General features: G+C 35.3%; 1 long non-coding RNA gene across 1 annotated transcript; it reads left to right on the plus strand.

Annotated features, from left to right (window-relative positions):
- Positions 1–7,393: 7,393 nt before the first annotated feature.
- On the plus strand, positions 7,394–9,867 carry LOC108359171 (uncharacterized). Its single transcript, XR_001846887.1, has 2 exons — positions 7,394–7,424; positions 9,818–9,867. It is a non-coding gene; the product is annotated as an uncharacterized LOC108359171 (long non-coding RNA).
- Positions 9,868–18,550: the final 8,683 nt, after the last annotated feature.

Here is an 18,550-nt window from a genome sequence, read left to right on the forward strand (position 1 = left end):
TTACCAGCATGCTGGTGCAATATTTATTTCTTTACAAATGAAGTCCAGGAAAGATCGAAATGATTAGAGCCGAAATTTCGTAATTTTTCCACCATTTTGTTAAACATTGCTTTTTTTTAATTCACAACTGCAATAACTTAATATTCCACAAACACGGCTTTGACTCATATAGTGCAAGAAATTTCCGCCAAAAAATTTTCAAATAGTTTTTGAAATCGCACCAGCAGCGGGTACAATCACAAGAACATATACGGTCAATCGACATGATAGGCCATTTAACAAATGAAGCATATATAAACCAATGTCAGCCAGCTGTTCAATTTAAACTCGGTTTACTTAATCTGAATTTAAGCTTGACTGAAAACTGACCCTAAGGGCTGTAAACTTATCTATTTTAAACTATAGTTAAATCGTTAATAGATAAGTTAAAAAAACAGCCCTAACACTTTTACAGTATGTATGTATAAAAACGTAAGGAACATACAATACACACATGTATATATATCAGTCTTTCTTAGTTTAAAAATTCATCTCTTAAATGAATGCAAAAAAATTAGATCGAATTAAATGTATGTATACAACTTTTACATGCCCAGTATGAATAAATTCTCCAAAGGGCAAAAAAAAGGGCTAGGGGCAATATTAAATTTATGTGGCCAAAAAAATAATGTGGTAGCTAAATCTAGCCACCAAAGGGCTCAAACGGCAACACTGCTCACAACAACAACCATTAGCAAAGATTCTCCGGCAACGAAACTCCAGAAATTGGAGGGTAACGGTAGTCTCTCTGACGCCGAAGTGAAGGCACTGAAGTCAAGAGAAGAGAAAGTCTCTTTGATGGAAGAGAGGACCAAAGAGCAAATTAGTGGCCTCTACAGTCAGCTCTCGCAGCAGATCTCATCACTTGAAGAAAAATTCACTGCTAAATTGCAAGACAGCTTCGAGGCTGTATCGCAGCGTATTGATACGGTTGAGTGCAGGTGCACTAAACTTGAGGAAGACTCTGCTTTTATTGTTAGCCTCTCCGCTGAACTTAATACAGTCCAAGACGAATTAAATAAACTAAAGCAAGAGAAGGCGGCTGGCGAATCAAATGATGCTATAATTTTTGGTTTGCCCTTTGCTAAAGAGACATTTTCAGCTGTGCCTGCAAATCCGTCGACCTTCCATCTCCGCTGTTTCGTGATATTTTTCGCACAAGACATACATAGCATCCAAACAGTGCTGTTATTGTAAAATTCAGTTCCCAATACGATCGCGCACGCACTTTGTCTGCTTTCGCAAGATACAGAAAAAAAACAAAGCTGCGCTGTCTGTTAAGCTAGCAGGTTTTGGCTGTGACAGCGACTTTTTCATTTATGAGAGTCTTTCTGCTGTTAAGAGAAAAATTTTGCAAGCTGGAATTAAGCTGAAAACACTGCATAGTGTGTTTTCAAGGCGAGGCGAGGTGTTTGTACGTGTGTCTGCTGACAGTGAGCCGGTTGCTGGACCCAGTAGCACGGACTTATTCAACATAATTAGTTATAACACATTAAATAATGTCTAACGTATATTGTTCCTCTGCCATTATTCATAATTGTATTATTTTTTTAATTTTTCCGTCCTCTTTGTTTTCAATCTCTGTTAAGTCTGTCAATAACCACCACTTTTCTGTTATTTATTTATTACTTGAAGCTGTCTCTCCCATATGTTATTCGTACGTCGGCGGATAAATCATTTTCTATCGTTGACGATAATCAGTCGGTACTGCTAAATATTCTTTGTAAGCAAGGCGATGGGCTAAATGTTGTACACTTCAATGCTCGTAGTCTTTATTTATTTATTTATTTATTTGGTCTACAGAAAAATGTTTTCTTACAGACAAATGAGAATAGAACATTTACATATTTAAGTATTTGTGATATATTACAGAATAGACTAAGTAAACATTTTAATTTATAATAAAAATAATAACAATAACACAAAAGATCCATGTTCCCGAAGACATTACTTCGTATGTGTGGCAGGCGGAAAGCTCTGGTTGCCGCTCCGCGCTATGAACAAGCTGTTGATCATGATCGGAAAGAACGAGTTTCCGATCCATGTTCCCGAAGTCATTACTTTTAGTGTGTGGCAGGCGGAAAGCTCTGGTTGCCGCTCCGCGCTATGAACAAGCTGTTGATCATGATCGGAAAGAACGAGTTTCCGATCCATGTTCCCGAAGTCATTACTTTTAGTGTGTGGTAGGCGCAAAGCTCTAGTTTCCGCTCCGCGCTGTAGACAAGCTGTTGATCATGGTCGGATAGGCCGAGTTTCCGATCCATTCTCGTATTGTCTTACGCGGTCGCGAAAGTATACGAAGCCGATTACAATTGTACTAAGCAGTCATAGATATTGTGTAATTTATCGTTCCCGGTTAAAGATATTAATTTATTTAGTTACAAAAAAGCGATTTACGTTTACATTTACCTCATAAACTGAACAGAAATACAGTTCACCAGCTGAACGATAAGGTGCAATGTAAGGGTTTACATGTTATTTATTCAAAATCTCAAGTAAGGTTTTCTTAATGGTAAAATGTGAGTCGGAGGTGTCAAAATAGTCGTAATGCTTATTAAAGTCCTGGCATAGGCAACGAAAAGCATCATGCATTTCAAAATTTGTTCTACAAATAGTTAGCTTAATGGGCTTGTATTGTCTAGAAGGCCTAGAAGGAATACAAAACGTGATCTGGTTCAGTAGAAAGGGACTATTGGCCATCCCGTTCAAGATCTTAATCATGAACAAAACCCCGAGCATCTCTCTACGGCTGTGCAGCGTTGGCAAATTTATGAGCTTCAAGCGCCTTTTGTACGGTGGGAGATTTAATGTCGAATCCCAAGGCAAATTATTTAATGCGAATAATATGAATTGTTTCTGTACCGACTCAAGTCTGTCAGAGCGCGTTTGATATCTAGGGTTCCATACAACGAACCCGTATTCTAAGATCGACCTGACTAGGGAGATGAAGAGAGCTTTAGTGACATAAGGATCTCTGAATTCTTTAACCCAAGATACTTTGGCTCAAAGCTAAATTCATGCTTGCCTCCCAAGCACCTGTGGTCAAATTTGAAACGGTTGGGTGTGCGCTCGGGCTCGGAGGCTCCATGCCAACTTGATGCCGATTTGCTAAATGAGTTCTTTGTATCCAAAAACTGTCCATCGAATATTGGTGCATTGATTCCAAGGAGCGTACCTGTTAAGTTTTACTTGGCAGAAAAATTTAAATTCAATTCAGTCTTTGAGGACGATGTAGCTAAGTGCGTTCTTCGGATAAAATCAAATGCCGTGGGTGCAGATGAGCTCCCTATTAAATTCATTAAGATTATTTTACCATATATATTGAGTAGTTTTACGCACACAATTAATCGCTGCTTTACTACTTCATCTTTCCCTGCCGTATGGAAAGTAGCCACTGTTAAACCTATAGCTAAAAACCGGGTGCGTCTTACCCGTGCCATTTTAGGCCCATAAGCATTTTACCGGGACTTTCCAAAGTATTCGGAAGTCTTATAGCTCAACAGGTTATGGCTTTTATTGAGAAGAATAAGCTGCTGAGTCAACTTCAATCTGGTTTCAGGCCCCATCATAGTTGTTCAACGGCAATTGTAAAAGTGTTGGATGATATTCGTCACCCTTTCGATCAAGGCCACCTTACCTTGCTTTGCCTACTCGATTTCTCCAAAGCCTTTGATTCCGTTAATCACACATTGTTGTGTAATAAGTTAGCCAACTATTTTGGTTTCAGTGAAAGCGCTGTAAGGCTGCTTAAAGATTACTTAAGTAGTAGATTCCAAAAAGTTAAGTCTGGTAATAAGCTCTCTGAACTTGCCCCCATCTCTTCAGGCGTGCCACAAGGCTCCATTTTTGGCCCTCTACTATTTAGTATGTTTATCAACGATATATTTACGAGATGCTTGAATGCCCATGTACATGCGTATGCAGATGACGTTCAACTGTATCTCTCCAACAGAATAGGGTTGGTCGAAGACCTTAGCTATAGGCTGAATGAGGATTTGCACTCCATCTTTGAGTGGTCGAAGGAAAATCTACTTCATCTTAATGCGCAGAAGTCATATGTACTACCTATATTTAAAGAAAACATTGAGCCTTCCGTGATTCCACTTAAATTAGTTGACAAAGTTACAAATCTTGGGTTTGTCATTAACTCTAAGCTAACTTGTGAGTATCATGTTAACAAAACTGTGAGCAAAATATATTATACTCTTCGATATCTTAGAATTACCTCGCAATATGTTCCTTTAGCCACTAAGAAAAAGTTGGTTCAGAGTTTAATAGTTCCACTCATTACGTATTCTGAGGTAGTTTATAGCAAACTAGATTCTCACTCAAATCACAAGTTGGACGTCGCTTTTAATTTTGCCACGAGATACGTATACGTTCTGAAGAAGTTTGACCATCTTTCTTTGTTGTTGTTCTTAAATGCCAGGAACTGCGTCTTTATCTTTAAGATAATTACTCATGGGAAACCGGAATACCTATATGAAAAACTGATATTTTCTAAATGCTCTCGCTCTTTAACCCTAATTTTGCCCAAGTTCAACTACTTATGCTCTTCCCGACTGTTTTTCGTTAATGCTGTTAGACTTTGGAACTCCCTTCCTCAGTCGCTAAGGAAGTCATTGTCTAGAGGCAGCTTCAAGAAACTTATACTTCAGTATTTCTCTAATTAAAATTTCTTGAAAACGTAGTTATTGGCTATTGCAAGCTAAATTATGTTTATTCATGTTTATTTTTTTTCTCTTTTTCTAATTAATGTTTTAAATTATTAAATATTTCATCTGTGTATTTTTAATTGTTAATGTATTTAATTTCTTATATATACATCGCTGTACAAGAAAAGATTACATCTTAATGTACTAATTAACATTAAATAATTAAATAAATTAAATTAAATTAAATTAAATAAAAAAAAATTCCAAATTGGACAAAAAAATACCAAACTTATTTTTTGTGCAGAAGTGTAGAAACATACATAACGAGTCCTGCCCCGCCAAAATAACGTAAGCAACATTTCTTAAAAATTTTCTTTTTGATGCCGAAACATTCCTAGAGCATCTAGATGCCTTTCTGAATCAAAAAGAAAATTTTGAAAAAAATGTCGCTTACGTTATTTTGGCAGTTAGGGCTCGATATGTCTGTACATATGTATATCCGAAGATACCAAGCTTTTCAGGCAATCAGCGCTCCATTAACCTAAAGTTTTTAAGAAAGTTTGTTGAATTTTTTTTAAATATTGAACAATGTTTGAAATTTGAATTTGCTTGAGCTCTGTTAAAGAAAGAACAATATTTTTATAAAAAATAACCAAAATTAAATTACAAAAAAAAATGGNTATCCGAAGATACCAAGCTTTTCAGGCAATCAGCGCTCCATTAACCTAAAGTTTTTAAGAAAGTTTGTTGAATTTTTTTTAAATATTGAACAATGTTTGAAATTTGAATTTGCTTGAGCTCTGTTAAAGAAAGAACAATATTTTTATAAAAAATAACCAAAATTAAATTACAAAAAAAAATGGTATGTTAAAACTTGTCAAAATATGGTGCGGCTATAATTTTTTCGACCACTGTATGTGAACAACTGACAAGAAAATATATCAAAAATTCACCGCTTGAAGGAAATTTTTCGACTCACACATAGACAGAGTGAAGTCGAACGCTGAATGCCGTAGCTTTTTGAACGAGAACATACGTATTAACGTTTAATTCTTCACATCTGAGGCATTCTTTTTCAATTTCGATTGGCTTCAAATTTTTTGTATAGGTTCTATACATGAAGTAGCTAACACGTGTTCGAGGAGTTTTTTTTACAAGCTTTTATTTAACTTCACTTGTATGTATGTATGTATGTATGTATGTATATTTGTATGTATGTATCTTTGTATGTCCTGGAACTTTGCAGTCAATATTTAACAAACTTCCCGATGAGCTATAGACTTGAAACTTCAAACTTAGCTCAGAACTCGAGGACAATGCAATATATAAGATGACTTAATCCGCTAGGTGGCGCAGGAGTCGAGATATTTGTAAAACCCGCATTTATGGTCTGATTTGGTTCATATTCATAACCAGGGAACGGATTTTATGGAAATTGCCTTTTTTTCTGCTAAAGAGATAGAGTATATTCGATTAAGAATGTACATGATTTAGCTTTCCCTGATTCCATATATACACATTTGATGTTGCCTTTTTTTGCCTTTTTTAGATATTTGCCTTTTTTTGCCTTTTTTAAGATTTTTGCCGTTTTTTGCCTTTTCTACCTTTAAAAAAGTGTTTATAGCATTTACAATTTTTTTTTTTAGATTAAAAAATATACTCATGCCCATGCGGCTTATAGAAGCGCAGGGACCTCTTGCCAAATTGGTGTTGAAAAAATTCAAAGCCGTCTTCTCAGCAAACGTAGGCTTGGAGACAATAAGGGGTGTGGATCAAATTGTAAAGGGCGAGGAAAATGCCCTTATTCCTGATAATATGAACGTTTCAAACGTTCCATATTTAAATTGGGCTCCACTTGTATCAACTTACGTCGAGCGCACATTTAGTACATTCAAGGCTTTTCTTCGCGAAAATCGAATGAAAATGCTGCCAGAAAACTTCAAAATGCATCTTGTGGTTCAATGTTACTACAACTATACATATTAAAGTTTTATGAATTAGAAACTCGAAAGGATAAAATAGTCAAAGATTAAAAGTACAAATTTTTCATATAATGAAACTAGTTCATAGTTTTTCTCTTTTTACTTTTAATATAAACATTTCTAAAATAAATATATTTTTTGATTGTTTTTCGTATTTTCTGTCTTTTTTTAGTGCCTTATTTTGCTATTTTTGCAATACCTTTTTTTTTCCTTTTTCGCTATTTTATTTTGCCTTTTCCAGCCTATTTCATTACTTTATTTTGCCTTTTTTATAGGGTTTTAGGTCCTAAAAATCCGTTCCCTGTTTATAACATATATTACTTATATGAAAATAAATAAATCCACAAGTTGGCCGACAGGTGGCGCAGCAGACGAGATATTTGGAAAAACCGTGTTGAAAATCCGATTAAGTTCGAGATATTTGTAAAACCCGTATTTATAGTCTGCTGTGGTTCATAATTAGAACATATATTACCTGTATGAAAAGAAATAAATCCACAAAAAAATTTGATGATAGGTGGCGCAGTAGTCGAGATATTTGTAAAACCCGTATTTATGATCCGATTAAGTTCACATTTAGAATGCATATTGCTTACATGAAAAGAAATAACTACACAAAAAATTTTGGCAGTTATGTGGCGCGTGAGTCTATATAATTAAAAAAAATCAGCATCTGTGCTCCGATTTGGTTTATATTCAGAATATGTGTATTACCTATTTAAATTGAAATATATTGAAAATTTTGTTTGTTAAGGTCAAATCTAGCACGTTAGGTAAAAAATGTAGCTAAAAAGCAGGTCGCGGAAAATTTTGGCCGCGAACGATTAATAGTACGACCTTCTCATATTAGCTCGTTTTGCGATTGTATTTTACCGCTGTAAATACTTAAGAAAACGGTCGTGAGCGAAAACATTTTCGCCTGCTTCGCATGCACGCGCAAATACAGATTCAGGTAGTGCCTTACTAAGCCTTTTTCACGCAAAGTAGTTTGTATTCTATTGTTTTATGAATATGCGTATGTAAATATCGTTTGTGATCTTAACGATCATTAGTATGCTCGTAAGAGATCGTAAACGCTTTTATGCGCCGTGGAACTTTATAAATCACTATAAATTGAAAGTTATGAGGTTTTGACCGCGATTAGTTGCAGAAAGATCGTACTTTGATCATTCTCAGCACCCTGCTAAAAATTTCAAAAAATAGTATACAAAAATATTTAAAATAAAATTATAGTTAAAAAACTAAAAACACGCTTTTATTACAACAAGAACTAAAAAGTATAAAATAATTGTTATATATAGCGATTCCGTTTAAGAAGAATAGGAAGTTCCCTAACTTGATTTAATTTAACTTTTTTAAATCAGCTAAAAATATGATTAAAGTGATTGGCCCGTAGTCATAGACAAAATAAACTCCACAGTAAAGTTTGTTGCAGTTTTTTATACAGATATCCCATTGAAAATTACGTCAAAAAGCTGCGATTAACTTTACAGTGGAGTTTATTTTGTCTATGACTATGGGCCAATCACTTTAATCATATTTTTAGCTGATTTAAAAAAGTTAAATTAAATCAAGTTAGGGAACTTCCTATTCTTCTTAAACGGAGTCGCTATATATATGAATTATTTTATACTTTTTAGTTCTTGTTGTAATAAAAGCGTGTTTTTAGTTTTTTAACTATAATTTTATTTCTTATTTTTTTCTTCTTTTCTCTGATTCTGACTAATCATGTACTCCTTCAAATCGTTGTATCTGGGCCCATGGTAGAGGCTTCATCTTAAAGTCGTTTTAAAGCTAAAGAAACGGGCTTAATACTTCTATGGTCAAGATTGTCCTAAAGCTAACTTAGCTATTAACAGTTGAACTTTTTAAGCTGATTTGCATAGTGAAGACCAGTAAATTAGGGATTTATAATTATACCATCGTAATCTTTGTTTATTTCTCTATAAAAACGTGGTTAAAAAAATGGGGGTTTTTTTAAGAACTATTTTTAAAATATTTTTCGTCATGACGTTATTTTGTGAGAATCAAAAATTTTTTGTAATTTGAATTCCAAAACTTATGTTGAGATATATTTAGTAAGGTGTTACACATCGAGTTTTTGCAAGAATTAAAATTTTATTGCAGATTCCGATAGAATACCTATCCTTGTATGGCAAGATTTTTCTTTAAGGCGACAAACCCTTAAAAATGGGCGTGGTAATTGTAGGACTAAAGTTTGCAAAACGCAGGTTTTATTGCGGATTTCGGCAGAATATCGCTTCGTTAACAACATTTGTTCCACAACTTTTTCAATCAAGAAATATTCTAGAAATGGGCGTGGCAATATTAAAACCAAAGATAAAAGATTTACNCTAAAAAGGGCGTTGCAGTTGTAGGCAGAATATCGCTTCGTTAACAACATTTGTTCCACAACTTTTTCAATCAAAGAATATTCCAGAAATGGGCGTGGCTATATTAAAACCACAGTTCAAAAATTTAGACTTTATTGTGGATTTCGCCAGAATATCTATATGAATTGAAAAAGTTGTGGAACAAATATTGTTAACGAAGCGATGTTCTGCCGAAATCCGCAATAAAATCTGCGTTTTCATAATCTTAGTCCTGCAATTAATAATAATAATAATAATAGATTGGCGCTTACACATATGTTAGTGTTTGGCCGAGCTTCTCCTCCGATTTGTGGCGTGCGCCTAGATTTTGTCACAAAAAGACCAGGGACCTACAGTTTTACGCCGACTCCGAACAGCGATTGTATTTTTATGAGAAGCAGTTTTTCATGGCAGAAATACACTCGGAGGTTTGCCATTGCCTGCCGAGGAGCGACCGCAGTTAAGAAAAAACCTTTTTTCTATATTTTTTTTGCAAAATTGCTTTGACCAGGGCTTGAACCCAGGTGCTGTGGAGTGGAAGCGCGCACTGCTTACCACTACACCTGCAATTGTCAAGCCCATTTCTAGCGGTCTGTCGGCTTAAAGAAAAATCTTGCCATACAAATATTATGATTGTGTTGCTTATTGGCCGTTGAGTATAATTTAATAATTATTTTTGAGCTATAGGCCGTATGTTAAATAAAACATTAAATGTTTTTCTGTTTTATTTACTTTTTTATTTTTATTTTGGTCGATATTTCGCCTTCAGTCTTTTTTTAGTTCTGAAGATGCCTTCAGACTGAAGGCGAAATATCGACCAAAATAAAAATAAAAAAGTAAATAAAACAGAAAAACATTTAATGTTTTATTTAACATACGGCCTATAGCTCAAAAATTATTATTAAATACAAATATTATATCTGGATAGGTATTCTATCGGAATCCGCAATAAAATTGACCTTTTTGCAAGAACCCGATGTTTAACACCTTACCAAATATATCTTATCATAGGTTTTCGAAAAAAATACAAATAATTGTTGATTCTCACAAAATAAACCATCTCGTCACGAAGAAAAATATTTTAAAAATAGTTTTTTTTAATCACGTTTTTTTTTTATAGATAAGTAAGCAAGGATTACGATGGTATAATTTTAAATCCCTAATTTACTGGTCTTCACTATGCAAATCAACTTAAAAAAGTTCAACTGTTAATAGCTAAGCTTGTCCATCTTATATATAGAAATAATAAGCCCGTTTCTTGGCTTTAAAATGGCGTTAAGGTGAAGTCTGTACAATCAGCAGAACACGAGATATAACGATTTGACGAAGTACATTATTAATCAGAATCACGAAAAATTTCAAACTTTGACAGATCATATCTCCGAAGAAAAAAATAAGAAAAAAATTTCCTCGAACACGTGTTAGTTTTTTTCATGTATAGAACCCACAAAAATAATTTGAAGCGAATCGGAGACATGACATAATTTTTGTTACGAAATCCGTCCGACTTAAAAAAGAATGGCTCATATATGGTTGCCGGGTACACCGGAAAATTTATGGTAATTGAAAAGCTGACGAACTGACAGGGAAAGGTTGGACCACCCAAAACCTTCCAGGAAAGGACACGGTGGATATACTTAGCAATAGCCAACAACTCCCGCCCTCCGAAACTTTCAGGATTACCTAATGTGGAGTCAGAACCACTGTTGACCTATTTGACATGTAAGACCGAATCGAAAAAGTTACCAAATAGGAAAATAATTTACCAAATTACCGAACTTGATAAATAAAGAAAAAATTACCAATTTTGGTTAAAAATTACCGAAGCAGCAACGCTGTATATAAGCGTTACTTATAGATAGGGATGAAACGATACAAGTACATACTTGATACTTTTCGCCCGATACCAAGTAATTTTGGCATCAATACTTTTGAACCAAGTACTGAGTAGGTATCGAAAAAACCACTCGTATTGAAACCCGATACCAAGTTAAATTTTGCTCCGAAATTTTTTCCTCTACGTTTATGCCTAATCGCCCTGTGCTTTTTGGCAACTTAGGGCCGGTTGTTCAATGTCTGATTCGCACAAAGCGGAGGTAGAATCTCCGGTTAAATACAACGACTGCTTTATCGATCTCATATGTTATTGAAGAAAAGAAATAACTAAAAAGAGCTGATTCAAAAAAAAAAATTAGAAAACACTAAAATAGTAAACGTATCCCAAGCCCAGAAAATTTAAACGCTATCTCCGAATCTAGTCTGTTGAAGAAAAAATATATATATATATATTAGAGTGGCTCAAAAACACTCTTTAAAAATGAATAAAGGCTACATCAAAATATTGTTATTTGTGAGAAAAAAATACGAGAATTTTTTTATTTTGAAAAAAAAAAATTTGGAGGTCGCGGTAGTCTGTTTTTCATAAAAACGCTGATGGTTTCAATTTTTTATTTTCACGACATGTTAAAGGGCATCTTAAAATGTTGTTTTTACATGTAATTACTCAGGTATTGTTTGGGAAATGCCGCGTGTAAGTGAAAAAGAAAAGTTTTTACCATTATATTTTGAAGAAGCCTTAACTGATATACTTTTTCTTGAAGTATCCGAGAACAATAAAATATCATGTGTTTCGCGACTTTGAGATTGCAATGATTGCTAGCTCAACTATTATGGCAATGGAGCAATTTTGTCGCAGGAGAGTTTCCATAAAAAAGTAATCAGCTGTGTCGCAAGGTCGCAAATTTCGCAACAAATGTGTCATTTGCAACAACTTTGCTACGTTTCATGAATCCCACTAATACACTTTTAAAATTCAAAACTCAAACTCACACACACATTCTCACTTTCAATATCAAACCACAAAAGTTCTGAACAGTTTGATTTCTTTATTTTCAATTTTATGTGATTTTGAGAACATCGCAATGTTTTTATCGTGATATTTTCTATCATGATACAAATAAAATTATAGTTAAAAAACAAAAAAAACGTTTCTATTACAACAAGAATTAAAAAGTATCAAATAATTTATAGATATAGCGATTCCGTTTAAGAGGAATAGCAAGTTCCCTAACTTGATTTAATTTAACTTTTTTAAATTAGCTAAAAATGGGATTAAAGTGATTGGCCCGTAGTTATAGTCAAAATAAAGTCCACTGTAAAGTTAATTGCAGCATATTGACATAATTTTCAATGCAATATCTGTAAGAAGTAGCAAAAATTCAATGCGAAGAAAATTTTCCGCACCCTGCTTTTTAGCTACACTTTTTACCTAACGTGCTAGATTTGACCTTAACAAACAAAATTTTCAATGTATTTCAATTAAATAGGTAATACACATATTCTGAATATAAACCAAATCGGAGCACAGATGCCGTTTTTTTAGTTATACAGACTCGCGCGCCACATAGCTGCCAAAATTTGTTGTATAGTTATTTCTTTTCATGTAAGCAATATGCATTCCAAATGTGAACTTAATCGGATCATAAAACGGTTTTTCCAATTATCTCGACTCCTGCGCCATCTATCAGCAAAATTTTTTGCGGATTTATTTCTTTTCACGCAGATAACATACGTTCTAAATATGAACCAGATTAGAGTATAAATGTGGGTTTTACAAATATCTCGACTCCTGCGCCACCTAGCGACTTGCATTTATTTGTTTTCATATAAGTAATATATGTTCCAAATATGAACCAGATCAGACTATAAATGCGGGTTTTACAAATATCGCGACTCCTGCGGCATCTAGCGGATTAAGTCATCTTTTATATTGCATTGTCCTCGAGTACTGAGCTAAGTTTGAAGTTTCAAGTCTGTAGCTCATCAGGAAGTTTGTTAAATATTGACTGCAAAGTTCTAGGACATACAAAGATACATTCATACATACATACATACATACACGTGAAGTTAAATAAAAGCTTGTAATAAAAAGAATGTAGTTTCATTGTCAGTTTTTCGTCGCCATATAAACAACCTGACAATTAAGTAGATTGTGACATTTCGTGCTACCATATCCAATATGTAAAACCCTCCAAATTTTGTTATTAATTTTTTGGTTACTTACAAACATTTTTTTAGAATCGAAATTTGAGCAAGCAAAAGGTATATTTTTGGGTACGGCTCGGTTACTTGTACAATAATTTTAGGTTAATGTGCCCAAATGCTTAACCGAAAGCTAAAAAATTTCACACACACGTGTGGTCAAACAATTACACGTTAGTTTAATATAAATATTTCTAAATTTCAGATACAAATTATTCAAAAATACTGTGGTAGCGTGGCAGCGTAGCCGAAGTTGGACTTTCAAAATTCTAATTTTACCCGATTCTTTAATGGGTCCGCCTCCGCTTGCCAACTCAAAATCCATTGAACAAATAACCGAACATTTCTCCTTTTGTTTTTGAAAGAGAAGAGGTCTAATGCTCAATAAGTTGATAACTGTGTTTCTAGTCTTCATACTAACAATACGTCGTCAATTTTGTTTCACACCCCCTCCAATATTGACCAGTGAAATATATTTGTTTTTACCCACAGAGACAACGATACTGTCGAAATATACTAGAGTTAGATAATACTCACTGTTTAATCGTCCGATTAATATGACGTGCGCACCCTAGCCCTCCCTTTGGTGACTTTCTTTCCACTGCGACGACGCTATGACCAAAAGAAAGTGGAGAAAGGAAACACACTCCAATATCAACAGTCAACGCGCGCACACGGGGAAACGGCTACCGGGAAGTTTAACGGCAACAAATAGACATTTATATATCTTATTCCTGCTTTAATTATTAAAAATACAACATTTATAACGTTTTAAATATAAAACGCGAGTGGTTTTATTTAAAACGAACGCGAGAAAACCTTCCTCGCGTTGCTATGGTCCTTCTTCGCCATAACGAAAGGCACCTATGGGCATATGAACGCAACAACAAAAAACAAGAAAATACAATTTGAAAGTGAACATTTGTACAAAACATTAAGTGTGAAGACGGTGAACGAAAACAAAGAAACTGAAAAATAAAATAAAATTGGTGCATACAAAGACCAGAAAGCCACCAAAAAATATTTGTTACCGCCAAACTATAACCTGTCATCATCAAAAAAACAACATTAACATCAATCAGGAGCTCAGCAACTAGCGCACCAGCAACAGAGGCAAAAGCAGCACCTTACCAACATAAGGCGAGTTGATCAGCACCAACAATAATCGCCAGCACCACTTTCTGAGGCAAAAAAGCGGGAAAACAAAAGGGAAGTAAAAATTCATGATCATAAAGTTCTTAAGGAATTTTTTAATCTTCCTACTTATACATACAATACACCCATTTAAAAAGCAAAAAAAAGTAAACACACAAATTCCGCTCTATTGTCACAAAGATAAAAAAATAATATCAGTTCAGCTTACCCAGTAGGCGCCTAAATATACGTACAAACATACCTACATATATACAGGCATACATACGCACATGCATGGTGATCCCTTTGTTTACCTACTTACATATATCTACCTCTCATATATTTGCGCATAATTACAAAGCGCCCCTCAAACCAAATTAGCGTGCATTCCGAAGCACAGCTGTTAAAAACATTCTTGCTTGCAAATAAACATTTTTAACTTACGTTTTGGGCCTATTCTTCGCCCCCACAAGCAGTGTAGCTCTCAGTATACTGCAACTGCATAACCATACATGTAGATTCTGCGCTCCCAGCAGTCTAACTAGTGTTTGATCATTTAAGGAACTTTGTTTTTCTGAAGTTTTCGCATAATCGTACGTACATATATACGTATAAACATACATACTTACAAACGCTTGCATCTTCAATACTCAGTGAAACCATTGCGCTGCCTTATATACATCTCCATTCATATATACATAAGTACACATATTAAGCAAGTTAACCCAGCAGTAAATTTGGTGGTAATACCCCAGCAGCAAATTTACCATTTCCCAAAAATATCTATATACTGACAAAAAGGAACACTCTGCAACCACATTGAAAAAAATATATATAAATATATATAACACGAAAATAAAAAATTAATCCCAGTAGTAAAATTCACTGGTCACAAAAATACATACAGTCCACAAAAACACAATTAACCACAATTTGCTGAACTAAGAGCCTCCTTTACATATCAAAATATAAATTAATCGTCAAATATTCAAAATANCCACATTGAAAAAAATATATATAAATATATATAACACGAAAATAAAAAATTAATCCCAGTAGTAAAATTCACTGGTCACAAAAATACATACAGTCCACAAAAACACAATTAACCACAATTTGCTGAACTAAGAGCCTCCTTTACATATCAAAATATAAATTAATCGTCAAATATTCAAAATACCAGCTGAACAAAGCCCCAAAAATAGTTCCAAAATTCCAAGGAAATCAACGATCGCCAAAATCTTTGAAAAGCTTCAGACTTCTGCCGAAGCAAAGAAATCAGAAAAGAGAAAATCTCATGACCCGTGTGCGCAAAAATTTAATATAGAAAATGATGGCTTTATGTGATATTGTGTCAGACTCACCTCTTCTCTCATAGAGGAATTCACAGAGTCGGCCCTCGAAATAAAAGCAAAACTATTGACAATCTCTGGGCGCGGTTACAAGCCGCATATGACTCACTTTTCCTAAAAGATGAAGAAGACCTTCCAGATAATTTTTTGGCGTTGGCGGAAGGCAAGTATCAATTTAGTATTGATACTTATGAAATGACTAAAGCGAAGATCTTAGATCAACTCAAATTGATCCGAGCTATAAGTTCCCCAAGCTCTCACTCCCGAGAAGCACAGAATTCGCACACAGATGAAAATCCTCACATGTATCTGCAAATCCCGCCATGTGATACAGAGATTTTCTACGATGGTTATGAAGAATGGCAATCTTTCCGAGATATGTTTACCGCCGTCTACATAAACCACCCCAAATTATCATCCGCGCAGAAATTATACCATCTCCGGTATAAAACAAAGGGCAAGCCGGTCAAATCGTCAAGAAATTCCCCCTTAGCGACGAAAATTTCGACCTAGCATGGCAAGCATTAAGCGAGCGTTACGAAAATAAACGCATATTAGTGGACAACCAAATCCAAGTTTTAATGAATCTTCCTCTTGTTCACGAAGAAGTTAGTAAACAAATTATTAATCTCCAAAGTAAAATAAAAATATGTCTGTCCATTTTAAATACACAAAATGTGTTGACAGACAGGTGGGACGCCATCCTAATACATATTTGCGTATCCAAATTGCCCAGAGAAATCCGAATACAATGGGAGCAATCATTGCTCAAATAGACGAATTCCTAACGTCCCGATATCAAGTATTAGAAAGGGTAGAAATGAAATTTCCAAAACGTGTACCCAGAAGTTCTAATCTCTCAAAATCGAACGGTAAAATCAATGTTTTTCNAGATGGTATTTTCTTGCTATTTATGCAACACACCACATCCTATGAAAAAATGTCCAACATTTAAGACATTCTCAATACAAAGGCGCGTAAAATTTGTTAAAGCTAATAAATTATGCCAAAATTTCCGCGCCTTCAATCATACCTTGGCAGAGTGCAAGTCACCATTCAAATGCATGTATTGTCAGAAAAGACATAACTCGTTACTGCATGTTCATTCAAATAAAGGCCATTCCAAAAAGGCAAGCATAAAAGAAAATATTAAGAAATCGATCAACCCCGATCGACAGATACATGAAAGCTCTGGTCATACCCAAAAGACCATAGCCCCACAAAATAAAGAGCAAGTGATCCCCTATGATCACCACCCAACCAATATGCAAAGTCAAAAAGTAAGAGCGCAACACAGCACAGCGCACGCGATCACCAAAGATTGCCCCCAAGAGTTAACAAGCTACAAGCCGGAAAAGCAACCCACCTGCTCAAACTCCGCGCATGTTAACTCGCTCCAAATTGCCAAAGAAAATGAAGTTCTCCTCCCAACTGCAATACTGACAATAGAGCATCGAGGAGAACAGTTTCAACTAACAGCACTGCTTGACCAAGGCTCCCAAAAAACCTTTATTTCGTCAGCAGCTCAAAATAGGTTGAAGCTCCCAACCGAACACTCACAGTTCGAAGTAGTTACAATTGGTGGATGTAACTCAAAACGCACTAAGAACGTATGTGCACTAAGTANAGCACTGCTTGACCAAGGCTCCCAAAAAACCCTTATTTCGTCAGCAGCTCAAAATAGGTTGAAGCTCCCAACCGAACACTCACAGTTCGAAGTAGTTACAATTGGTGGATGTAACTCAAAACGCACTAAGAACGTATGTGCACTAAGTATAATTGCCCGCAAGTCAAAGCGGAAGATAAAAACCCAAGTTGTGATACTCAAGCAATTAACGGAGCAAATACCGACTTCCCCTATAAGTCGTATATGCATCAAAGAGTTCAATACCTATGAACTAGCTGACGCCGACTTCAGCAAACCAGCACCCATAGATCTGGTTATTGGAAGCGACATACTTCCACAAATTCTCCAACCCGGAGCCCAAAAAATAAATNCCTCGCCTTCAATCATACCTTGGCAGAGTGCAAGTCACAATACAAATGCATGTATTGTCAGAAAAGACATAACTCACTACTGCATGTCCATTCCAAAAAGGCAAACATAAAAGAAAATATTAAGAAATCGATCAACCTCGATCGACAGATACATGAAAAGCTCTGGTCATACCCAAAAGACCATAGCCCCACAAAATAGAGAGCAAGTGATCCCCTANAAAGCGACATACTTCCACAAATTCTCAAACCCGGAGCCCGAAAAACAAATAATAATTTACTAGCACAAAAAACTATATTTGGTTGGGTGATAAGCGGTTCCGCCGCCAAACTTTGAAAACAAAGGGCAATAAATAAGACTCCACTCATTAAAAACAGTAAGCTCTAACCCATGAGCACACTACAAAAATACACAAATATTTATTTACTAATATCCTTATACGCCCCACACCTAAAAAGATTACAGTGCGTATAGAGCACCGCCCTCTGCATAATTTTTCGCTTTCTCCCTTTGCAGAACGATAACTCAAGGAAAACCCATGCCTGGAATATACAGTAACCCGAATATAACCGCCACACCCTCAATATTATGGCGGAGCATACGCAAACCCGTCCGAGTGCCAAGATTTATTGTCGTGACTACACTACTGTTCCAGCCGACTGCAGATCGCACTATTCAGCACGTTCTTGCAGGCGGGGGCAGTGTTTAATCGTCCGATTAATATGACGTGCGCACCCTAGTACTGCTCTCCCTTTGGTGACTTTCTTTCCACTGCGACGACGCTATGACCAATAGAAAGTGGAGAAAGGAAACTCACTCCAATATCAACCGTCTCACCGCGCGCACGGGAAAACGGCCACCGAAAAGCGGAGTTCATATCGTATTAAATACATACATTAAATACCTTTGCATATAAATATTTAACTATTAATAATAAATATACCATTTATAAAGTTTGAAATATAAAACGCGAGTGGTT

This window comes from Rhagoletis zephyria, unplaced genomic scaffold, assembly GCF_001687245.7.
Source record: "Rhagoletis zephyria isolate East Lansing unplaced genomic scaffold, Rhagoletis_zephyria_1.1 Rzeph_scaffold_00351, whole genome shotgun sequence".
NCBI classification, from domain to species: Eukaryota; Metazoa; Arthropoda; class Insecta; order Diptera; family Tephritidae; genus Rhagoletis; species Rhagoletis zephyria.